This window comes from Delphinapterus leucas, chromosome 13 (genome assembly GCF_059928025.1).
Source record: "Delphinapterus leucas isolate spDelLeu-1000000601 "Yukka" chromosome 13, BTC_Dleu_Yukka2, whole genome shotgun sequence".
In the NCBI taxonomy this organism is placed as follows: Eukaryota; Metazoa; Chordata; class Mammalia; order Artiodactyla; family Monodontidae; genus Delphinapterus; species Delphinapterus leucas.
This window is the reverse complement of record NC_143141.1, coordinates 87,008,966-87,031,053: the sequence shown is the minus strand read 5'-3', so window position 1 is coordinate 87,031,053 and position 22,088 is coordinate 87,008,966. Positions and strand designations below refer to the sequence as shown.

The 22,088-nt window shown below is 51.3% G+C and overlaps 1 protein-coding gene across 2 annotated transcripts in view; it reads left to right on the top strand.

The window, feature by feature from the left end:
- HPCAL1 (hippocalcin like 1) overlaps positions 1–22,088 on the top strand; it is a 111,881-nt gene that overhangs the window by 79,128 nt on the left and 10,665 nt on the right. Inside the window, exon 2 of one of the 2 annotated variants that reach the window (XM_022554188.3) lies at positions 432–518. The exons of the other annotated variant lie outside the window; for it this stretch is intronic. The gene's annotated coding sequence lies outside the window, so the exon portion shown is untranslated. The remainder of the gene's footprint in view (positions 1–431; positions 519–22,088) is intronic. 2 annotated transcript variants of the gene reach the window in all.

Below are 22,088 nucleotides of genomic sequence, written 5' to 3'. Positions count from 1 at the left end.
TCTGTGTGATGCATTTTGGGGCACTCGTTTGTCAAACACGGATTACTTATTGAGCACCTGCTGCATACAGGCTCTGGGCCAGGAGCCTGCTGCACAGAAACAAAGACGCCGCCTCCCTGCCCTTGTGGAGCTCACAGTCAGTTCTGGGGAGCTGCAGCCCCTCAGTCTGCAGCAGCAAGGGGAGCCCCGGGGGCCCTCACGCTGTGGGGGCCTGGGCTTTCCCGGTGGGTGAGCTACTCTGTTCCTGTCCTCAGGACCGCTCCAGTGAGTGCATATAAACCATCATCATTGCTGTGGAGGGAGAGAACCTTGTATTACGAGAAGATAACGGGGAAATGTGCGTAGATTGCACAGAACCGACCGGGGAGAAAGTCAGTTGCTCTGAGCCGGGGTGTCCCCACCCCACATGACTGGTCTGTCCTCTCTTGCAGGGCATGGTCTAGCAGCCCGGGCCAGGACGTGGAACCGGCCTCCGAGGTTCTGATCCCTGCTCCCTCTCCGTCTCCACTTGGCCTTGGGTAAGTGTTCCTGGAGACCAGACGGGCCTGGGGGCAGGTGAGGATGGAGAGCTGAGGGGCCTCTACCACTCTATGGGATCCTGACCACATGCCGGTGTGCACGGACTTGACCCAGCTCAGCGGAACAAACAGGGAAGACCGGGCTTTGGGGGGACAGCCTGCCCAGCACTCCCATGAGATGGGTCAGGAAACTGAGGCCTGGAGACAAAAAGAACCACCCAGGTCCTACAGTAATCTAGGTTTCTTGTCCTAAATTGGCCGGGTTTTTGTGGGTAAGTCATTTGGCCTGGGTGCTTTGGTTGTGGGATGCGTCCATTGAGGAGAATTAGTGAATCAGAATATAAGGGGCAGGGAATTCCCCGGCGGTCCAGTGGTTAGGACTCGGCACTTTCACTGCTGAGGGCCTGGGTTTGATCCCTGGTCAGGGAACTAAGATCCTGCAAGCCATGCAGCAAGGCCAAAAAAGAAAAAAAGAAATATAAGGGGGGCAGACTTTTTCTTTAAACTAGTTTTTAAATTTATTTATTTTATTATTTTTTTGTGGTATGCGGGCCTCTCACTGCTGTGGCCTCTCCCGTTGCGGAGCACAGGCTCCGGATGCGCAGGCTCAGCGGCCATGGCTCACGGGCCCAGCCGCACCGTGGCATGTGGGATCTTCCCGGACTGGGGCACGAACCCGCGTCCCCTGCATCGGCAGGCGGACTCTCAACCACTGCACCACCAGGGAAGCCCTATTTATTTATTTTTAATAGATCTTTACTGGAGTATAATTGCTTCACAATACCGTATTAGTTTCTGTTGCACAACAAAGCAAATCAGCCATATGCACACACGTGTCCCTGTATCCCCTCCCTCTTGAGCCTCCCTCCCACCCTCCCTGTCCCACCCCTCTGGGTCATCGCAAAGCACCGAGCTGATCTCCCCGTGCTATGCTGCTGCTTCCCACCAGCCAACTGTTTTACGTTCGGTAGTGTGTATATGTCGATGCTACTCTCACTTCGCCTCAGCTTCGCCCTCCCACCCCATGTCACCAAGTCCGTTCTCTATGTCTACCTCTTTATTTCTGCCCTGCAACTAGGTTCATCAGTAACATTTTTTTTCTTTAAGATTCCATATATATGCGTTAGCCTACGGTATTTGTTTTTCTTTCTCACTTACTTCACTCTAGGTCCATCCACCTCACTACAAATAACTCAATTTTGTTCCTTTTTATGGCTGAGTAATATTCCATTGTATATATGTGCCACATCTTCTTCATCCATTCATCTGTTGATGGACATCTAGGTTGCTTCCATGTCCCGGCTACTGTAAATAGAGCTGCGATGAACCTTGTGGTGCATGTCTCTTTTTGAATTATGGTTTTCTCAGTGTGCCCAGCAGTGGGATTGCTGGGTCATATGGTAGTTCTATTTTTAGTTTTTTAAGGAGCCTCCATACTGTTTTCCATAGTGGTTGTATCAATTTACATTCCTACCAACAGTGCAAGAGGGTTCCCTTTTCACCACACCCTTTCCAGCATTTATTGTTTCTAGCTTTTTTGATAATGGCCATTCTGACTGGCGTGAGGTGATACCTCATTATAGTTTTGATTTGCATTTCTCTAATAATTAGTGATGTTGAGCATCTTTTCATGTGCCTCTTGGCCATCTGTATGTCTTCCTTGGTGAAATGTCTATTTAGGTCTTCCACCCATTTTTTAACTGGATTGTTTGTTTTTTTGATATTGAGCTCCATGAGCTATTTGTATATTTTGGAGATTAATCCTTTGTCTGTTGCTTCATTTGCAAATATTTTCTCCCATTCTGAGGGTTGTCTTTTTGTCTTGTTTATGGTTTCCTTTGCTGTGCAAAAGCTTTTAAGTTTAATTAAGTCCCATTTGGTTATTTTTGTTTTTATTTCTGGGGTTCAAAAAAGATCTTGCTGTGGTTTATGTCAAAGAGTGTTTTTCCTATGTTTTCTTCTAAAGGTTTTATAGTGTCTGGTCTTACATTTAAGTCTTTAATCCATTTGGAGTTTATTTTTGTGTATGCTGTTAGGTAGTGTTCTAATTTCATTCTATTACATGTAGCTGTCCAGTTTTCCCAGCACCACTTATTGATGAGGCTGTCTTTTCTCCATTGTACGTTCTTACATCCTTTGTCGTAAATTAGGTGACCATATGTGCGTGGGTTTATCTCTGGGCATTCTATCCTGTACCACTGATCTATATTTCTGTTTTTGTGCCAGTGCCATACTGTCTTGATTACTGAAGCTTTGTAGTATAGTCTGAAGTCAGGGAGCCTGATTCCTCCAGCTCTGTTTTTCTTTCTCAAGATTGCTTTGGCTATTTGGGGTCTTTTGTGTTTCCATATGAATTGTAAGATTTTTTGTTCTAATTCTGTGAAGAATGCCATTGGTAGTTTGATAGGGATTGCATTGAATCTGTAGATTGCTTTGGGTAGTATAGTCATTTTCACAATATTGATTCTTCCAATCCAAGAACATGGCATATCTCTCCATCTGTTGGTATCATCTTTAATTTCTTTCATCAGTGTCTTATAGTTTTCTGCATACAGGTCTTTTGTCTCCCTAGGTAGGTTTATTCCTAGGTATTTTATTCTTTTTGTTGCAGTGGTAAATGGGAGTGTTTCCCTAATTTCTCTTTCTGATTTTTCGTTATTGGTGTATAGGAATGCCAGAGATTTCTGTGCATTAATTTGGTATCCTGCAGCCTTACCAAATTCATTGATCAGTTCTAGTAGTTTTCTGGTGGCATCTTTAGGATTTTCTATGTATAGTATCATGTCATTGGCAAATAGTGACAGTTTTACTTCTTTTCCAATTTGTATTCCTTTTATTTCTTTTTCTTCTCTGATTCCCATGGCTAGGACTTCCAAAACTATGTTGAATAAGAGTGGTGAGAGTGGACATCCTTGTCTTGTTCCTGATCCTAGTGGAAATGCTTTCAGTTTTCCACCATTGAGTATGATGCTTGCTGTGGGTTTGTCATATATAGCCTTTATTATGTTGAGGTAGGTTCCCTCTATGCCCATTTTCTTGAGAGTTTTTATGATAAATGGGTGTTGAATTTTGTCAAAAGATTTTTCTGCATCTATTGAGATGATCATATGGTTTTTATTCCTTAATTTGTTAATGTGGTGTATCACATTGATTGATTTGCAAATATTGAAGAATCTTTGCACACCTGGGGTAAATCCCACTTGATCATAGTGTATGATCCTTTTAATATGCTGTTTGATTCTGTTCAGGATTTTTGCATCTATGTTCATCAGTGATACTGGTCTATAATTTTCCTTTTTTTGTGATATCTTTTTCTGGTTTTGGTATCAGGGTGATGGTGGCTTTGTAGAATGAATACAGGAGTGTTTCTCCCTCTGCAATTTTTTTGGAAGCATTTGAGAAGGATAGGTGTTAGCTCTTCTCTAAATGATTGATAGAATTCACCTGTGAAGCCATCTGGTCCTGGACTTTTGTTCGTTGGAAGATTTTTAATTATGGTTTCAATTTCATTACTTGTGATAGGTCTGTTTATATTTTCTAATTCTTCCTGGTTCAGTCTTGGAAATTTGTACATTTCCAAGAATTTGTCCACTTCTTCATGGTTGTCCATTTTATTGGCATATTGTTGTTTGTAGTAGTCTCTTATAATCCTTTGTATTCCTGCAGTGTCAGTTGTGATTTCTCCTTTTTCATTTCTAATTTTATTGATTTGCATCCTCTCCCTTTTTTTCTTGATGAATCTGGCTAAGGGTTTATCAGTTTTGTTTGTCTTCTCAAAGAACCAGCTTTCAGTTTTATTGATCTTTGCTATTGTTTTCTTCATTTCTATTTCTTTTATTTCTGCTCTGATCTTTATGATTTCTTTCCTTCTACTGACTTTAGGTTTTCTCTGTTCTTCTTTCTTTAATTGTTTTCAGTGTAGGGTTAGATTGTTTATTTGAGATTTTTTCTTGGTTCTTGAGGTGAGGTTGAATTGCTATAAACTTCCCTCTTAGAACTGCTTTTGCTGTGTCCCATAGGTTTTGGGTCGTCGTGGTTTCATTGTCATTTGTTTCTATGTATTTTTTTATTTCTTCTTTGATCTCTTCAGTGATCTCTTGGTTATTTAGTAGCACACTGTTTAGCTTCCATGTATTTGTGTTTTTTAGTTTTTTTCCTCTAATTGATTTCCAATCTCATAGCGTTGTGGTCAGAAAAGATGTTTGATATGATTTCAGTTTTCTTAAATTTTCAGAGGCTTGATTTGTGACCCAAGATGTGATCTATCCTGGAGAATGTTCCATGTGCACTTGAGAAGAAAGTGTATTCTGCCACTTTTGGGTGGAATGTTCTATAAATTTCAATTAAATCTATCTGGTCTTTTGTGTCATTTAAAGCTTGTGTTTCCTTATTTATTTTCTGTTTGGATGATCTGTCCGTTGGTGTAAGTGCAGTGTCGATTTCTTCTTTCGTGGTTGTTAACATTTGCCTTATGTATTGGGGTGCTCCTATGTTGGGTGCATAAACATTTATAATTGTTATATCTTCTTCTTGGATTGATCCTTTGATCATTATGTAGTGTCCCTCCTTATCTCTTGTAACAGTCTATTTTAAAGTCTATTTTATCTGATACAAGTATTGCTACTCTAGCTTTCTTTTGATTTCCATTTGCATGGAATATCTTTTTCCATCCCTTCACTTTCAGGCTGTATGTGTCCCTAGGTCTGAAGTGTGTCTCTTGTAGACAGCATATATATGGGTCTTGTTTTTGTATCCATTCAGCCAGTCTGTGTCTTTTGGTTGGGACATTTAATCCATTTACATTCAAGGTTATTATCGATATGTATGTTCCTATTACCATTTTCTTAATTGCTTTGGGTTTGTTTCTGTGGGTCTTTTTCTTCTGTTGTGTTTCCCACTTAGAGAAGTTTCTTTAGCATTTGTTGTAAAGCTGGTTTGGTGATGTGAATTCTCTTAGCTTTTGTTTGTCTGAAAAGCTTTTGACTTTTTCATTGAATCTGAATGAGATCCTTGCTGGGTAGAGTAATCCTGGTTGTAGGTTTTTCTCTTTCATCACTTTAAGTATATCCTGCCACCCCCTTCTGGCCTGCAGAGTTTCCACTGAAAAATCAGCTGATAACCGTATGGGGATTCCTTTGTGTGTTATTTTTTGTTTTTCCCTTGCTGCTTTAATATTTTTCTTTGAATTTAATTTTTCTTAGTTTGATTAATATGTGTCTTGGTATGTTTTTCCTAGGGTTTATCCTGTATGGAACTCTCTGTGCTTCCTGGACTTGGGTGACTACTTCCTTTCCCATGTTAGGGAATTTTTCCACTATAATCTCTTCAAATATTTTATCAGACCATTTCTTTTTCTCTTCTTCCTCTGGGACCCCTATAATTCGAATGTTGGTGCATTTAGTGTTGTCCCAGAGGTCTCTGAGGTTGTCTTCAATTCTTTTCATTCTTTTTTCTTTATTCTGCTCCTCGGCAGTTATTTCCACCATTTTGTCTTCCAGCTCAGTTATCCATTCTTCTGCCTCAGTTATTCTGTTATTGATTCCTTCTAGTGTATTTTTCATTTCAGTTATTGTGTTGTTCATCTCCGTTTGTTTGTTCTTTAGTTATTCTAGATCTTTGTTAAACATTTCTTGTAGTTTATCAATCTGTGCTTCCATTCTGTTTCCGAGATTCTGGATCATCTTTACTATCGTTACTCTGAATTCTTTTTCAGGTAGATTGCCTATTTCCTCTTCATTTATTTGGTCTTGTAGGTTTTTACCTTGCTCCTTCATCTGTGACACATTTTTTTGCTGTCTCATTTTTCTTTCTTTTTATGAGTGGGATTGTGTTCCTGTTTTACTGGTTGTTTGACCTGAGGCTTCCAACACTGGAGTTTGTAGGCTGTTGGGTAGAGCTGGGTCTTGGTGCTGAGATGAGGAACTCTGTGAGAGCTCAGTCCAATGAATATTCCCTGGGGTCTGAGGTTCTCTGTTAGTCCAGTGGTTTGGACTTGGAGCTCCCACATCAGGAGCTTTCCCCCAACCCTGGGCTTGCGAATCAAGATCCCGCAAGCTGCATGGGGTGGCAAAAAAAAAAAAAAAAAAGAGAGAAAAATAACAAAGTAAAAAATAAAATTAGACTAGGAAACTAACGGATATGTTAGAAAGAATGTAAAAATAAAAATATAGATGAATCAACAACCAGAAGGTACATCAGTACCACAGTAGTAAAGTAGAGGGGGGGTGGATGGAAAGGCCTTGGCTGTGGAGGGCGGGGTCTAAGCAAGGGTGAGGTTTGGGGGGGTGGGCGGGGCCAATGCTTAGGACACCCAGGGCTGGAAAAGGCCCTGGGGGCTGTGCGGGGTGGGGCTTAGGCTCAAGGAACAGAAGGGGCCCAGGCGAGCCCCCAACCCCGGTCTCAGAGGGCAGAGGACCTCACCTGGGGGCTCAGCAGGCTTCCTGGGCTCGAGTGGGTGGGGCAAACTCCCTCCTCTCCTCTCCTGCTCCTCCGGTCTGGGGTCCTGGAGGGCCCCTCCCGCCTGCCTCTCCTGATCTCCCCGGCCTCCCTCCTGTGCCCCTGAGGGCCCATGTGGCCTGGAGGGGGGTTTAGAGGGCGGGGGATCGCCCTGGGAGCTCAGCAGCCTCCCAGTGCCTGAGTGGGTGGCGCAATCGCCCTCCACTCCTCTCCCGCGCCTCCCTGAGGGCAGGGGCAGACTTTGAAGAGGACACTCCCGAGCAGGGCAGGGTGAGTGTGGTCGGGGCCCTCGGTGCTCCCAGCCCACGTCCCACAGGACGCTTGGTGCCTCTCTCCCAGGTGAATTGACTTTGCTCCATCCCCAGACCATGGTGTGCAAGGACGCAGCACCCTGCAGCTGGCTCCAGCTGTCACTCCTGATGACAAAGTGGGAAATGGGCATAGAGTCCTCCCTCCTCTAGCTAAGAAGGGGCCCCTGGTCGCTGATGCTCTTGCCACTGAGCTCTTCCCTCTCCCCCCACATCTCCTGTCATCCTCTACGCAGACCCCATCCTCCCAGAGGCACAGGGTCCCAGTGCTGAGCCTACCCTCCCTGCTCGCCCTGTCTACGCAGCCCCTCCCATGGCCACACCGGGACCCCAGCCGCATCGTTTACCTCTGACAGCTTGGGTTCAGACGCCCCCTTTTCCCACCCACCTCCCTCTTCCCAGTCGTCTCTCTCCAGCCCCCTGCTTTGATGCCCTTCCCGTCTCCCCAGACTGATCACAGGAATCTCTTCCTCGCCCAGAGGCCCCCCAGCCTCCTGTCCTCCTGCATGGCGAGGCCCTAACCGGGTTCGAACCCCAAACCTGGAGCACTGAACCCCGCCTGCTCTTCTGTCAGACAAGGGGCAAAGTGCAAGGTAATTAGCATGACCTGTGAGCCCTTCATCTGTTTGAATCCGCTACCCTCCAGGCCTCATGTCAAGCTTTGGGTGTGAGGGAGGCTCTGTGAACGCAGGTCACCTGCAGGGTCTGAAGGTGGCATCCAGCCCCTGGGCCTTTGCTCGGCCTTGCCCTCTGCCTGCACCACCTTTCCCCTTGTATCTGTTTCACACATCCCATCCCTTCCCAGGCCTTCCTGACCCTGGGCAGAGCCGGTGCCTGTCACCTGTGCCCAGAGGCACTCTGTACTGCTCCCTTGTGATCCCTATTGCCCTGCGGGCTGCACTGAGCCAGCTGGCTGCGGCGCTGAGAAGCCAGCCGCTCGGCTGTGTTGCTCTTCTCGAGCTGAGTGTTCAGTCCTGTCCCGAAGGAAGGAACCAGTCGGTGGGTGGGACAAAGGCCTTTGACTTGGATCTGTGCACTCGGATCCCTCTAGGCCACTTAGCCTCCCCCCAGTCTCACCCATAAGCTGGTTAATCACACCTCCCTCCCTGGGGTGGTTACGAGATTAGAGCTAAGAATAGTGTCCAGTGCGGTGCTGGGGCCGGTGCCGCTGGGGTGAGAAGGAGGCTCGGGGGCCCCTTAGCTCCTCCGCCTTCCCGCCCAGGTGCCCAGTAGTTACTACAGTGACTGCCCTAAGTCCTCAGCCCTGCCCTGCCTGCCCCCAGTGCTGTGAGCGCCCACGGAGGCCAGGGATGTGGGCTCTGTTCCCCAAGTGGGGGGAGGGCTTGGGGCAGCGGCTGTTGGAGGCTCAGCCCTGTCTGGCCATGCCCAGCCCAGGAGAGCCAGCCTCAGAGCCCTCCCGGGACGTCTGGAATTTTCTCGCCCTCAGAAGCAGAGGGTGCCACTTTGTAATTCTCATCTTCCCACCCAGAAGGCATCACCTTTAGCGCTCGGCTATGAGGCTAAGATCTGGACCCCAAGCCTGCTGAAGTGTCACCACCTTAATTTCCGAGATCGCTGGGTGCCTGGCATGACGACCAGTGTGTCTGAGGGCAGATGCCAGGTTGCCGGTTCCATCTGGGGGCTCCCACCAGATGTGAGCTGGCAGCTCAGACCCACAGGCCCCCGCAGACCCCGGGTGCAGCTTTTTTCATGCCGGCACAGATGCCGCGGCACCAGCCGAGCACTCTCTCCTCCCGGCATCCCGTGGGTGGGGCTTTCCTGCCTCTCTTGTTTGGACACTGGGGTGTGGACTTCCTGACGGAGGGGTGTTACTCCCACTGCCCCATCCTTCCTTCTCTCATCTTCCCTGTTCACCCAGTGAAAGCATTCACTGGGGTGGAACAAGAGACCCAGGCGGGGCCCCTGCCTCAGGAGACAGATTAGTGAGTGGGTCTCTGGGCTTTTCTCCCCAAAGAAAACAGACACAGCTTCACGTGGAAGGTGCTGCTTTCATTAGTCCAGTCTCCTTTCACCAGCCCTGTTGGAGCTGGGTCTGGGTCTCCTTGCCTGGACATCACCTGCATACAGATGCCCAGCTGGAAGCTGGCGGGTGGGCACCGGTGCACGGGGTGAGGGTGGTGCCTGGCTAGGTTGAGTCCTGCTGAGGCTAGTAGCGAGGCGTCGGGAGCTGAAGCAGACGCAGGGGTCCAAAGGGGGCAGAGGAGCTGGTCTGTGGTGTCTCTTCCCATCCCAGGACCCCGGGTATTTCAGTGCACACACGGCAAATATTCAGTAACCCCTCCACCCCTACCACCACGAGATCAGAAGCTCTGGGGGGCAGATGGCACCTCTGGTACAGGAACATCCTTGGTCAGGATGTGCTGGGTCAGTGATGGGAAATGGGGGACCCCTTCTCTCTTCCCTCTGCCTTTGGTGATGGACAAGCCAGTGTGTCCCCTGCATCCTCCATCTCGGCCCACCTGCTCCAGGCACTGGAGAAGAGGCACCTGCGTGCTATGGTTGCGGGTCCCAGCCTCCACCCCCAGCAATCATGCATTCATTCCCTCGACAAACATGCACCGATCACACACACTAGAGCTTCCAGGCTCTGGACTTCCCATGGAGAACCAACTAGAATAAAACCTGGCCCCAGAGACTCTGTATTCTAGTTGGGGGGAGAGCGACAATTCAGTAAAATAAAGAGAAAAAATAAAGTAGGCAAAGGGATAAGAATGTTTGTTGCGGCTTCAGTTTTGGACAGAGGACTTACAGAAGGCTTCACTGAGAAGTGCCCTGAGCCAAGACCTGATGGAGGCGAGGGAGCAATTTGATATCAGAGGAAGAGCCAGTGCAAAGGGCCTGTGGCAGTAGCATGTCTGAGGTGTTCAGGAGCGGCAAAGACATCAGTGTCACTGGAGGGGATGAACAAGTGGGAGGCTAGGAGATGAGCTGGACAGGTGGGAGGGTGTAGATCATGCCTGAGGAGTGGGACACTCGCAACCGTAATCCAACAAGGAGAAGCATCTCAGTGCAGCCGAAATCGCACTGCATGGTGGACCTCTGCACACAGTTCAAAGATAATAGTTGCTCATAGAGATTTAACCATGGCTGTGTAAGATGGTAGATGAACAGGGACATGGAGACCAGGGGTTCTGCAGGGGCCAGGAGAAACATGACCCCGGGCTAACCTCTCCTCTGGGTGCTGTCCACCTGCCGTCCGGAAGTGGCCGGCAGAATGGAAACTGCTGTGGTTTTGAGGCGGGGCACCGGGAAAGGGAAATCCTTCCTAGCTTGTACGTTGATGGTTATTTTTAGAGTAACTAGTGATGACTTGGTAATATCACTTCCTATGGGCGTCTCCTTCAACCCTCAACCGCAGGGGCAGGTCCTGCACGACGAGCGTCGTGGGCAAACGTGTGCTCACACGTGCACACACACATGCACACATGTGGTACGTACCACTTGGCTCAGCGTTTTCATCCACTGCGCAATCAATGGAGGGGTGGGGGCCATTGTCCTGGCCTGTCTGCAGGACGGCCAGCCCCAGGCAAGGGAATCGCTGTCTTCGGCATCCCTGAGCTTCTGCTCTGGGTAGGTTTCTGCATGAGAAGAAAGGCAGGGGTAAAAGGAAGGGCACCTGCCGGTCAGTCTTTGCTCAGCGCCCAAGGGGCGGGACAGACAGGGAGGCTTCATAATGAACAGACGAAGGATCAAGCAATGTCCCCGAGGTCTCGCTGCCTGCTGGCCACTGGCGGGGCCCCTGAGCCAGGTCTGAGCCCACTCGGCTCTTCCCCCTCTGTCGCCCACCTCTCCCGTCGAGCCCACGCTGCTTCCTCTGGTGGCTGTTCCTAGGACCTCAGAGGGTCTCCAGGAAACTGGCTCTTCCACTGATGTCGCAGAACATCTGTGTCAGACGGCCTCTCGTGGACAATTCCGATACCCGGAGGGCCAGGAAGGCGGGCTCTCGGGCACGCTGCACAGCGCTCCGCGGCTACAGACGCGCTGAACTGCTGGGCCTGCGGAGGAGCTGGGGCTGCTGCCAGGGGCGCCCCCGTCGCCGGCCATCTCTTCTTCTTCCTTGCTTCCTCTCACCAATTACGCATCCATCGTGTGTGTGTGTGTGTGTGTGTGTGTGTGTGTGTGTGTGTGTGTGTGGTACTGTGCTAATTGGCTGTGGATTATTCCTAGCCGCGCCCTGAGTAACTGGAACTCAGCTCTATGTCTTTGGGGAAAAGGGTCAAGGAGGGACCCCTGGGCCCTGGGCTGGAATGCCACCTTCCTTCCCTCCCCCTTCTGCACCCCTTCCGCTGCCTCCCTCCCTCCCCACACACCTCCAGCACCGTGCTGTCTCAGAGTTAGGCTAGAGTAGGAACTAACTCGGAGTAGAAAAGGAAGGAGGAATTCACGCCTTCCATGTCTTCCTTCCTTCCCAGCTAGACTGGAGGAGCTTTGGGGGCACCTTGTACTTTTGTGTATCCCAATGGTTCCCACTCAGTAGGTGCTCAGTTAATCTGTGTTGATCGACACTTTCTGTGTGAGTTTGTATTTTGGCCCCAGCTCTCCCTGCAGAATCTACGGCTTCTGGTGCTGTGATTTAAAGAATAAAAATGGCAAAGGGCAACATTTGTGAGCTGTCTTCACTCTGATTATAAATACAGTCTCTGATGACAGCTCAAGACCGTAGCCCTGGGCCCACCAAGGGGCAGCTGCCACCTCACCATTTGTGTGTCCTGGCCAGGCTGGTGCCACTTTTAGGAAGAATGACTTACTGTTTTTATTTCTCTCCAAAGACATTAAACATGAATCAAATAGCAGATGAGATGATTCACTGGAAGTTTTCTTCCAAGTTTCAAAAAACACACACAAAAAATGGGGATTGGTGTGCTGAAGCGCACTTGAGTGAAGCCAGGCAGCGTTCGGCGGAAGCCACCCCTCCAGGGGCTCTGCCGTGGGCAGCACCTTGCAGAGTGGACCTTGCCCTGAGGTCGGAGCCCTGTGTCAACCGGCACAAAACCCCAGGGGGGCCAAGTGGTTCTTGAAAACACCTCAAGCCTAATGTTTATAATGACATTTCTTCTGTTTCTACCCAAGATATCACAGAATGTGACCAAACCTCATTCATTTGGGGCACAGGAATTCAAAATTTGGAAAGGGTTAGTTTAGGGCCCATGGATTGAGAATTGAGTCATCACTCAGGCAGGAACCTGGCAGAAATTAGCTTTCTACCACCTGCTGGGAAAAAGGGAACGGGTCTTTTCCCAGGGATCCCGGGGAGAGGGACACACACTCCAGCCATATGGGCCAACTTCTCCAGTGCTGTGGAGGCCTCCACTGGGGATAGACTACAAGACGTTTTTTAGAGTGGGACGTGCCTGGGGGCCACATTGTCCAAACTCATATTTTTTAGATGAGGAAAGTAAAGCCGTGAGACCTGTGACTTACCCAAGCTCGCCCAGGCCTCCCGAGTCTGCCCTGAGGGGGGAACGTCGGTGGCTGTGCTAATAACACCTGATTCCTTCTGCTCACTGCAAATGTCCGTCATCTACCTCACAGCTCTCTGCCATTCCAATCCTTACCCTTTGCCTGAAAAAGGGTATTTTTTCAGGTATTTTTTGACTCAGACTTTACCCAAAGCGCAGTTCAGATTTGTAATTCGTCAGAATTCCTAGCGTTTGATGGTGCCTTTTCCTTCCTTCCCCAGCTGCCTCTCCCCTCCCCAGCCTGCATTTGTCCTTTTGTTCCTCAGTGCCCTCTACTGCTCTGTATCGCTCCACGCTGCTCTACACTGTTCGCTACTGTTGTGTTGCTAGGCCAGTCATCGCCCAGGAAGGTGCCTGGGGAGGTAGCAGGCCCAGCTGTGCAGCCTGGACGGGCACTTGCTGGTGGTGATGGTCTCCCCAGAAGCTCGGGCCTGTGAGTGTTTGAAGTGGAGATGCGGCCTGGGCTCCCCGCCCATCTCCCCGGCAGCCACACCGCACGTGTTCACACCCTCATGCCGCCTCGAACGCTGACTTCTCCTGGAATGCTGTTCTGACCCTTCTCCACTGGGTGGACGTTCCCCGGATGGCAGCTTGGAGGCCCACTCGCCCCTCTGCCCCCGCAGAGCCCGGCTCCGGCACGGCTCACGTGTCCTGTCTTCAGGTCCTGCTGGTGCATAAAGTATCTGCGAGTTTAGTTGGTGTATAAAATAGAGGCGGCACGAGTGCAGGAAGGATAAGCACGGCCCATACTGTTTTCTCTGAGATAATTGAATTCCCAGGAGTGAAATCCCACTCATTCCATACTCTGTCGTGTAGGAAAGGCCTTCACCCCGAGAGCACCGCCAGCTCCACCACCAGACCTGAGTCTGATTTCCGTCCCAGTACCAGGAGCCAGAGAACAGACTGAGGCTTTCAGACAGTCAGTGGTGGGGACCACCCCAGTGTGGAGGAAAGGGGCGTGCTGTGTGTGGGATGGGTATGGTGTGTGTGTGATGTGCGTAGGGCGTGATACGTGGCATGTTGTGGTGTGTGTGTGATGCGTGTGGTGTATATGGATGGTGTGTCTATGGGTATTGTGTGGGGGGTGTGTGTGTGTGTGTGAGGTGTATGTGGTGTGTGCAGTATGGTGTGTGTGTGCACAGGTGTGTCACAGGCCCACCAAGGGCTGCTCTGTCCAGCACAGATCTGAGCTGCCGGCCTCCCGGGAGCGCAGGGGTTGCTCTGGGCTTATTCTCCTTCAGTATCTCCTTCCCTGTCCTTCAGGGAGCCTGTCCCGTGGTAAGCAGGATCCTCGTGCCCGTTCAAGTGGACCTGAACCAGTTAGAAGCCCCAGGAGACACCTTGCTGTTGGAGAGAGCCCTTCACCTCCTCGGGATGGGGGTTCGTGGTGTCCGCGTCGCGCTGATCCCCGGGGCCTCAGGCTGGAGCCGGACTTGCCTTGGGCAGTGTGAGCCCAAGGCTCTGCCGCTGTTGAGGGACTGGGCTCCTCCCATCCGTTTCCCTCACTTTCTCCTTGAAGAGCAGGAGTTGGATTTTCACTGGCCCTGCCCCCGCTGGATGTACTGAGCCGCCGGGATCCCAGGCCCTCTGCCCACCCGGGTGTGTGGCCCAGGGTTTAATACCACTGTGTCCGGCATGCAAGGGAGAGGGTCGGCTGGAGAGTGCGGGACCGCCTGCAGCCTGCAGCCTCCCAGCCTGGCTCTGTCTGATGCTGTGATTGAGCTCATCAAGTGCATCGCGCATGTCGTTTATCATAAAAGCTGTGATATAACCCCCGTATATTTGTCTGATGCTTAAATTTGTCAAAGCCCTTTCACAGCCTTCATTTCCCTTTATCCTCACAACTGCACTGTGAAACCAACGGGTTGGGACCCTTATTCCCATTTACTGCCAAGGAAACTGAGGCCCAGAGAAGCTCAGAGACAGCCAAGACCAAAAGGCTGGAGAATTGGGTCCTGGGAGGAGACTCAGGCCATTTACCGTCCAGTGGGGGTCCCTTCTGTACACAGTCCCCATCCCGACTGCAGCCCCCGAGGCTGGCATTCGGTCCCCTTTACAGAGGAGCATCAGAGGCTTAGTCTGGAGCCTTGAGACGGGGGACTGCCTGCCTGACTGAAGCCCGGCGAGTAGACCCCGCCCCATGCCTCCCGAGAGCTGCCTGTCCAGCCACTGCGTGCTGGGTGCTGGCCCACCGGCTGGGCCTCTCCTTCTCCGTTCCTCTCCTGCTGGGAGGACGTTGCCTCGGGGAAAGACAGCGGCTCACATCCCGGCCGGGAGCATCAGAGTGGAATTGCAGGCTCACTCTGCCGCCTGCCTGCGGGTCTTTCCCACGCGGGCTTGGTCTGCGTGAATCACTCCGCAGCCAGCCAGGCCCAAGCAGCCAGGAGGAATTTACTCCAAGATGTGCAGGGGCCGGTGTCCCAAACCTCCATGCGCAATAAGCCAGCTGAGGTGGTGGCCCCTCTGCCAGCTCTGTGCCCCCCAGGGCTGACCGAAGGGGGAGTAGATCTATGGTGGGGCTGGGAGTGGAGGGAGTGGCTTCTGAAATCTCACACGGGTTCCTGTCTTCAGCCCACGGAGTCCAGCCTGCCGTGGCCTCTTAGGTTTCCTTCAAAAGAGCAGTCAGCCTGCGGCCGGCTCTGCGTCCCTGAGGTGATGCTGTGTCACTCATATGTTCGTTAGTTTCAACCTCGGAGCTTTTATCGTTCCATGGAACAGTGATAGAGTCCTGAGTCCTGGACTAGATTCATTCTGAGCGTTTTCGTGGGGCATGGGCTCTTTCTGGGGAGGGTTGGGGGGCGTCAGCCCCTCCTGTTGCTCCCCTTGACCATCTCCTCTGCAATTGGCGTTGCGTTTTTGGCGTCCTTCTGCAGTCATGCTCAGTGCTCACGTCCCAGCCTCTGTGGCCCTGGCTGGGTTCTCTCTGGGCCTCCTTGCCCTGGCACACGCCTTTGTCCACCCACCTGGAGAACTCTTGAGCCCTTAAGCCTGGCTCAGACCTGCGCTGTCAGACCTCCCAGCCGTCTCACGGGGCACAGGCCAGCTCGGCTCCGGCCCTCCTGGACCCTCGTAAGTCAGCCTCGTTCTGCACGTTACCCATATCGTGGCTGTGCTGGGGGCACCTGGGAAGGGTCTCTGCGTCTTGTTCATCCAGGTGTTTCCATGCCCAGCACAGAGTGGGCCTCGGGAACATTTGTGGGCAAAAGGGAACAAATTTCCCTCCCCACTCCAGCCTGGCATTTGGGGCTGTGCCACCATGAGCGTCAAATTTGCCTTCAAAGCAAGGCACTAAGGTGCCAGGTGGGGCAGAGGAAGACCCAGGCTCTGGGGCCAGGACTGCACACCTGGATGCCCACCTGGCTCGCTCAGGCCCACCTCTCGCCAGGTGCTGCTGGCCCCGCTCCTGGCCTGGCATCCAGCACCCTCTGTAGAAACATGGGACTCACCTATGGCTGGACATGCATGGCAATTTCAGCACTAAGAAAAATCACGTGGCGTTGGTTTTGGTCCTGCCTCGAGTCCTTTTCCTGTTGCATCATCAGAGTCCGTCGAGAGAGGCTCATCCTCTCGGGCATTTCCCCTTCCTTTCCCTGTCTTGTTCTCCCCCCAGAGGCTCCTTTACGTCTGACCCACTAACCTGCCTTCCTCCACTGGGGAAGCAGTTCAGAGCGCTTGTCCCCTGAAGATTCCAGTAGCAGTGACCTTGGCTCTAGGGTGAGGCTGCACCGCTCAATTGAGAGATCCCAGCTGGAGGGCAGAGTGAGCCCCCGTGGCGGAGGACCACATAGCTGGGGGGTGTGTTCACCGCAGGAGGGAGGAGATAGCACCAGTTTGGTGAACGGACCTCTACTCTGCTGCAGCTGGTCCTGTGCCGATAAATGGAACTTTCCAGAACACCAAGTCTGAATTACAGAATGTCCCTTCCCGGAGCTTCGAACCTGAGCAAGAGAGCACTTTGTCATCCTAATCCCTGATGTTGCTTCCCATTTTCCTGTTACTGGAAGAGTCCCAAACTGTTAGAACAAGAGGGTCCTAGAAGAAACCCGTTCGCTTGTTCATCTGTTCGTTCATTCGGACACTGCGCTAAGCCCTTGGACACGCAACCGTTATTCAGATACTTTTACTGAGCCTAGTTGTGTGCCAGGCCCTGCTCTGGGCAGTGTGGGGATGTAATGGTGAGCAAAAGCAGGGAGTCAACCATGTATCAGTATAGGAACGGCCACGGAAAGGGGGCAGGGTGAGGGCGGGTTAGCAGCACCCGCTGCTTGAGATGGGCTCTTTGGAGGAGGTGCCGCCAAGAAGACTCGAGCAAAGACGTGAACATTGAGGGAGTGCACTTTGCAGTTACTGAGGGGGAGGGCAGACAGGTGGAGGGAACTGCAAATGCAAAGGCCTTGGAGGTAGAACAGGCTAGCAGGTCCTCCTACTAGCATGAGTGAGGTATCCTCTTTCCTAAAGGATCTCACAGTCTAATGAGCGAAAAACATTAGTAAACGATGTACTAAAAGTTGAGGTCATAATAGAAATAGGTTTAAAAATGGTATTGGAATGCAAAAGGAAGAGCAACTGTAGAGGGGTTAGGAAATGCATCCGTGAGTAGGCGACATTTGACCTGGGCTTTGGTGGATGAGTAGGAGTTTGCTGGGTGGCTGAGAGGAGCAGCCACATGGTTGACCTGGTGATTTTAGGCACAAAGTATTCAGGGAAAGCTACCCACAGTTCCTATTCCTGTTGTGTTAGTGGTTTCTGCAAGGGAAAGAACATCCTCTCCTCTCGGGGACTTTCCTTTCCTTTTCTCCACCTCTTCCTTTTCCCCTGCCTCATTTAGGGCATGTCAACCTCAGGAAAGTGGAAGGAGAGGATGGCTCAAGATAAGGAGGAGATTTCTCTGCCTTGCTTGGCCAGCCTGCCTCTTTCCTTCCTTCTCCCTTCCTCTCTCTTTTCCTCTCCTCCCTCCCTCCCTCCTTCCATCCTTTTATATATTTTTAAAGCTTTGGGGAGTCGTGGGGTTTTAAACTGCTGGGGTGGATACAGAAGTCAGGAGGACTTTCAGTTGGATTTTCTCAGCTATGGTCATTGCCTGGAGCCCAACCAGCATGTGGCTCCCCGAGGTACATGGGCTGACTTTGGATCCAGGTACACCCAGTAGCCACCGGCTCCAGAGGTGTTACTAACCCCCTCTTGCCCTAGATCTCACCTGGGGCTTTTGTGTTCTCCCTCAGAAGAGGAGGAGGGACACCCCCTTTCTGCAGCCCCTCCCCCTGGCCTTACACCTTAGCCAGGACCAGACCTGGGTCTTCATTGCAGCTGGCCTCCGGCAAAGTTCTTGAAGCTGCTGAAAATAGAAACTTGTGGGACTCACATGTAATTATGAAACGCAAACACCCTTATCTTTCACTCAAGGGCACCAAGGAGTGAAATAAACACAGGCCACCTCTCCCAGCTGGGTCGCAGTTAGCAGTGGGTCTGTAAACAGGACGCTAAGGAACTTGGTAGCCCCCTAGACCGCGCCCCAAGGATCTACCCAGTGCTGAGCAACCACTAGATAGACAACGCAAGTCACCTACATATGTAATTTTAACTTTTCTGGTAACCACCTTAAAAAGGTAAAAAGAAACAGATGAGATTAATGTTACCAAAATGATTAGTCTACTGTATCTCAAATGTTATCATTTATCATTTCACATGTAATCAGGATAGAAAAATTATTTTTAATTAATTAATTAATTGATTTTTGGCTGCGTTGGGTCTTTGTTGCTGCGTGCGGGCTTTCTCTAGTTGCGGCGAGCAGGGGCTACTCTTTGTTGTGGTGTGTGGTCTTCTCATTGCCGTGGCTTCTCTTGTTGTGCAGCACGGGCTCTAGGCCTGCGGGCTTGCTCAGTAGTTGTGGCTCGTGGGCTCTAGAGAGCAGGCTCAGTAGTTGTGGCGCATGGGCTTAGTTGCTCTGTGGCATGTGGGATCTTCCCGGACCAGGGCTCAAACCCATGTCCCCTGCCTTGGCAGGCGGATTCTTAACCACTGCGCCACCAGGGAAGTCCCGAAAAATTATTAATGAGATATTTTTTCCCTGCATTAAGTCTTCAAAATCCAGTGAGAATTTTATGCCTAGGGCACTTATATGAATTCAGATCAGCCACATTTTTTTTTTTTTTTTTTTTTTTTTTTGCGGTACGCGGGCCTCTTCCGTTGCGGAGCACAGGCTCCGGACGCGCAGGCTCAGCGGCCATGGCTCACGGGCCCAGCCGCTCCGCGGCATGTGGGATCTTGCCGGACCGGGGCACGAACCCGTGTCCCCTGCATCGGCAGGCGGACCCTCAACCACTGTGCCACCAGGGAAGCCCCAGATCGGCCACATTTTAAGTGCTCAGTAGCCACTGTGGTTACTATATTGGACAAATACAGCTTATAGATGGAAAAACTGAGGCACCAGCGAGGTGGAGGGGGCGTGGCAGGGGCGGGGTCAGAAAGCTGGGAGGCGGGGTCTCCAGCTCAAGTCCTGTGGCGCCTGCCCGACTGCGCCCTCTAGCGTCCACCCAACCGCACTGCAGCCGGAGCCACCCCTGCACCGGGTCCTGGCAGTTGTCGCAGACCTCTCGGGACAGGACTGGCCCCTCCTCAGAGCAGCTGCACTAGAAGCCCAGGCAGCAGGCGGCTTGCTTCCCACCTGCATACTGGGAGGAAAGAAGGACACAAACGCAGTGAGCCTCCTTTCCCTCTAGGACCCGGGCTCAGCCACAGGAGGAGCGTTTGTCCATGAGTCATCAGGAGAAAGACCCAGGGCTGCTGCTGCATGAGAAACAACGCAAACCGCCAGTTTTTCTCCTGCCCCTCCCGCCCCCCGTACCCCACCCCGCCCCCCGTGTCCTGTTCTGCCGGACAGAACAAGCACTGTCTCAAATGAGCCCTCCAGTCCCTTGAAGTGCAAATTCACTGCAGCCGCCCCTCCAGCCTTCGGCCTTTTATGAGGAGTTGGTTCCTCCCACCTCTCCCATCATCTTCCCCCCAAGTGTTTCTAAGTCTGGTTGGCCCAGCAAGCTTTGGAGATCTGAGGTGATGAAAGCGTTTTAGAGCAATGGGATGAAATGCCTACCCACGCCGGCAGCAGGTGTTGAGCTGTGATTAATGGGACATGAGCGCCCTCGGTTCCAGGAGGCGGGCAGCTGATAGGAACGACGCCATTAAAAAGGCTTTAATTTGCAGGCAATACAGACTTTGGGTTAAATATTTTCATAGGGCTCCCCAGTTACATGTTTACTTTTTTTTTCTTTACAATTTAACACATTAAGAACAGTAACAGAGTAACTGAGGACCACAGAGATGGCTGTTAGCGCTACATTAACTCCCTCCCCCATTTTTCCATTACTGTGAATTAATACGTCGTCTTCGATGCCCTCAGAAGGGTGTTGTTTGTCTGATCCAACCCCTGCTTGGTCGTGAAGCTTTTTAAGCCCAGTAAGAGATGGCTCTGACCCTGAATCAGTCGTCCTCCCCTGGCACATCCGTTCTTCACCCCATCTTTCACTGTAGATGAAAGTAAGATTTTCCGGTAAATGAAAGCTGGGGTGTTTGCCTGATGACAGGGCCAGGGGGCCATTTCTGCCGGGAAGTGGGAGTGGTGGCTTTGTCGTTGCAGAAAGGCTTGCATTTTGTGAGCCATCTTTCCAGCCAGCTGGTCGTCAGTAAGTTTGGTTCATTGGCTTAATTAGTAACAAAGGGGTCACTGGGGTGCAGCGTTCCTCCATCCACCATGTTCCCTTGAGGCTGCCTGCTTCAGGCCAAGAGCCTCTGGGACAGAGTGCTGAAATGAGGTTCTTTAGAAATATTTCACCCGAGCCTTTGGAAAGCACACGCAGGCTGATTCAGGAGGTGATGGGGAGTGCCGGGGGGGGGGCTTTATGTGACATTCACGGGCCCCACTTCACAGTGGGAAGGTCGTCTTGTGAAACTGTCTGGTGAGAAGTTTAATGGCGAGGAGACAGAGGAGGTGGTCGCCAGCTGGAAGCCCCGCCTGTCACAGACAATCTCGTGCCTCGCAGAAGCCTCAGTTCTTTGTCTCTAAGTCGGAGATGACGGGGATGCCCTTGCTCCCAGTCTGGTCAAGCGTGACCCCCGCCTGCAGGGCCTGGAACCTGCCGTGTGCACCCTAGAGGTGGCCGGTGGGAGTCGAGCCTCCAGTGGCTCTTAAAGTCCTTGTCATTCAGTTTGGATTCCGCGTGCCACCTTCCTAGGCAGACTGCCTCCGCTCCACGTGGGAATGAAGGATTCCTCCTCGGAGCTTGGACCTTCCCCCTCCTTCGGGTCACTTATTATGCCCCATGCGTATGCCATAAGCAGCCTGCAGTGAGAGCCAGGACCTTCGTCCCCAGGCATTCAGAGGACCCAGTGGACTGGAGTGTAGTGCGCACAGCCTGTGCACCCAGCCTGGAGCCAGACCCAGAAGACGCGCCGAGGGCAGGGGTGGCCTGCACTCCTGGGCTGAGGTTTTTGGGGGCAGAGCAGTGGCTAGTGGGCACATGTGCACCACAAGCATTTGCACAATTACTCAGGTGCAGGGTGTGATGCGCCACACAGGATTGGTAGGCAGCCAGTTTCCGGATTCTCTCAGGGGATGCGGTACCGCCTTCCCTGACTCCATTGCCTTTCTCGGGTGGGGGGGGGGTCAGCCCTTGTGATGAGAGGCTTCTGCATCTCAATAGGGACACAGGATTCTTCGACCTGGGACCTCCAGGCCCAGGGGTCCTAGACCATCAGACCGCAGAGGGGCCCAAAGAACACTGTGGTCCTTATACCGCTTGCCACCCCCCCCCGGTTTTAAAATTTGTGGTAAAATATACATAACATAAAATTGAGCATCTTAGCCATTTGTAAGTGTACAGCTCAGCTGTGTTAAGTACATTCGCACTGTTGTGCAACCAGTACTCTCCAGAACTCTCTTCCTCCAAATTCAGCTTGGGCTCTTAGGGAATTTCTACAAACATAAGCCCTGTCCCCAACTCTGGATTCTTCCCTGGTGCCCCAGGATGGCTTCGACATCCTTGCAGTTGTCTTGAACTTTCTGTAGCAAAATTAATGTTACCGACTTTTAAAACGGTAATGCTATAAGTCAGCCCTTTAATTCAGCTGACTGTGTGCGGTGAAGAAATCAAAGCAGAGGTGGGTACCCTACTTGAAAGCCGTGGGGTCTCCCTAAAGGACACTGGAAAATCAATGATGGATTCCTGCAACATCATCCTCAAACATGTGGTCTCCCATCAGCCCTGATTTTGACAGCCCCAGATTTGACTAACTCAACCTTCAAGACAGTGGCAGGAAAACATGTTTTTCCA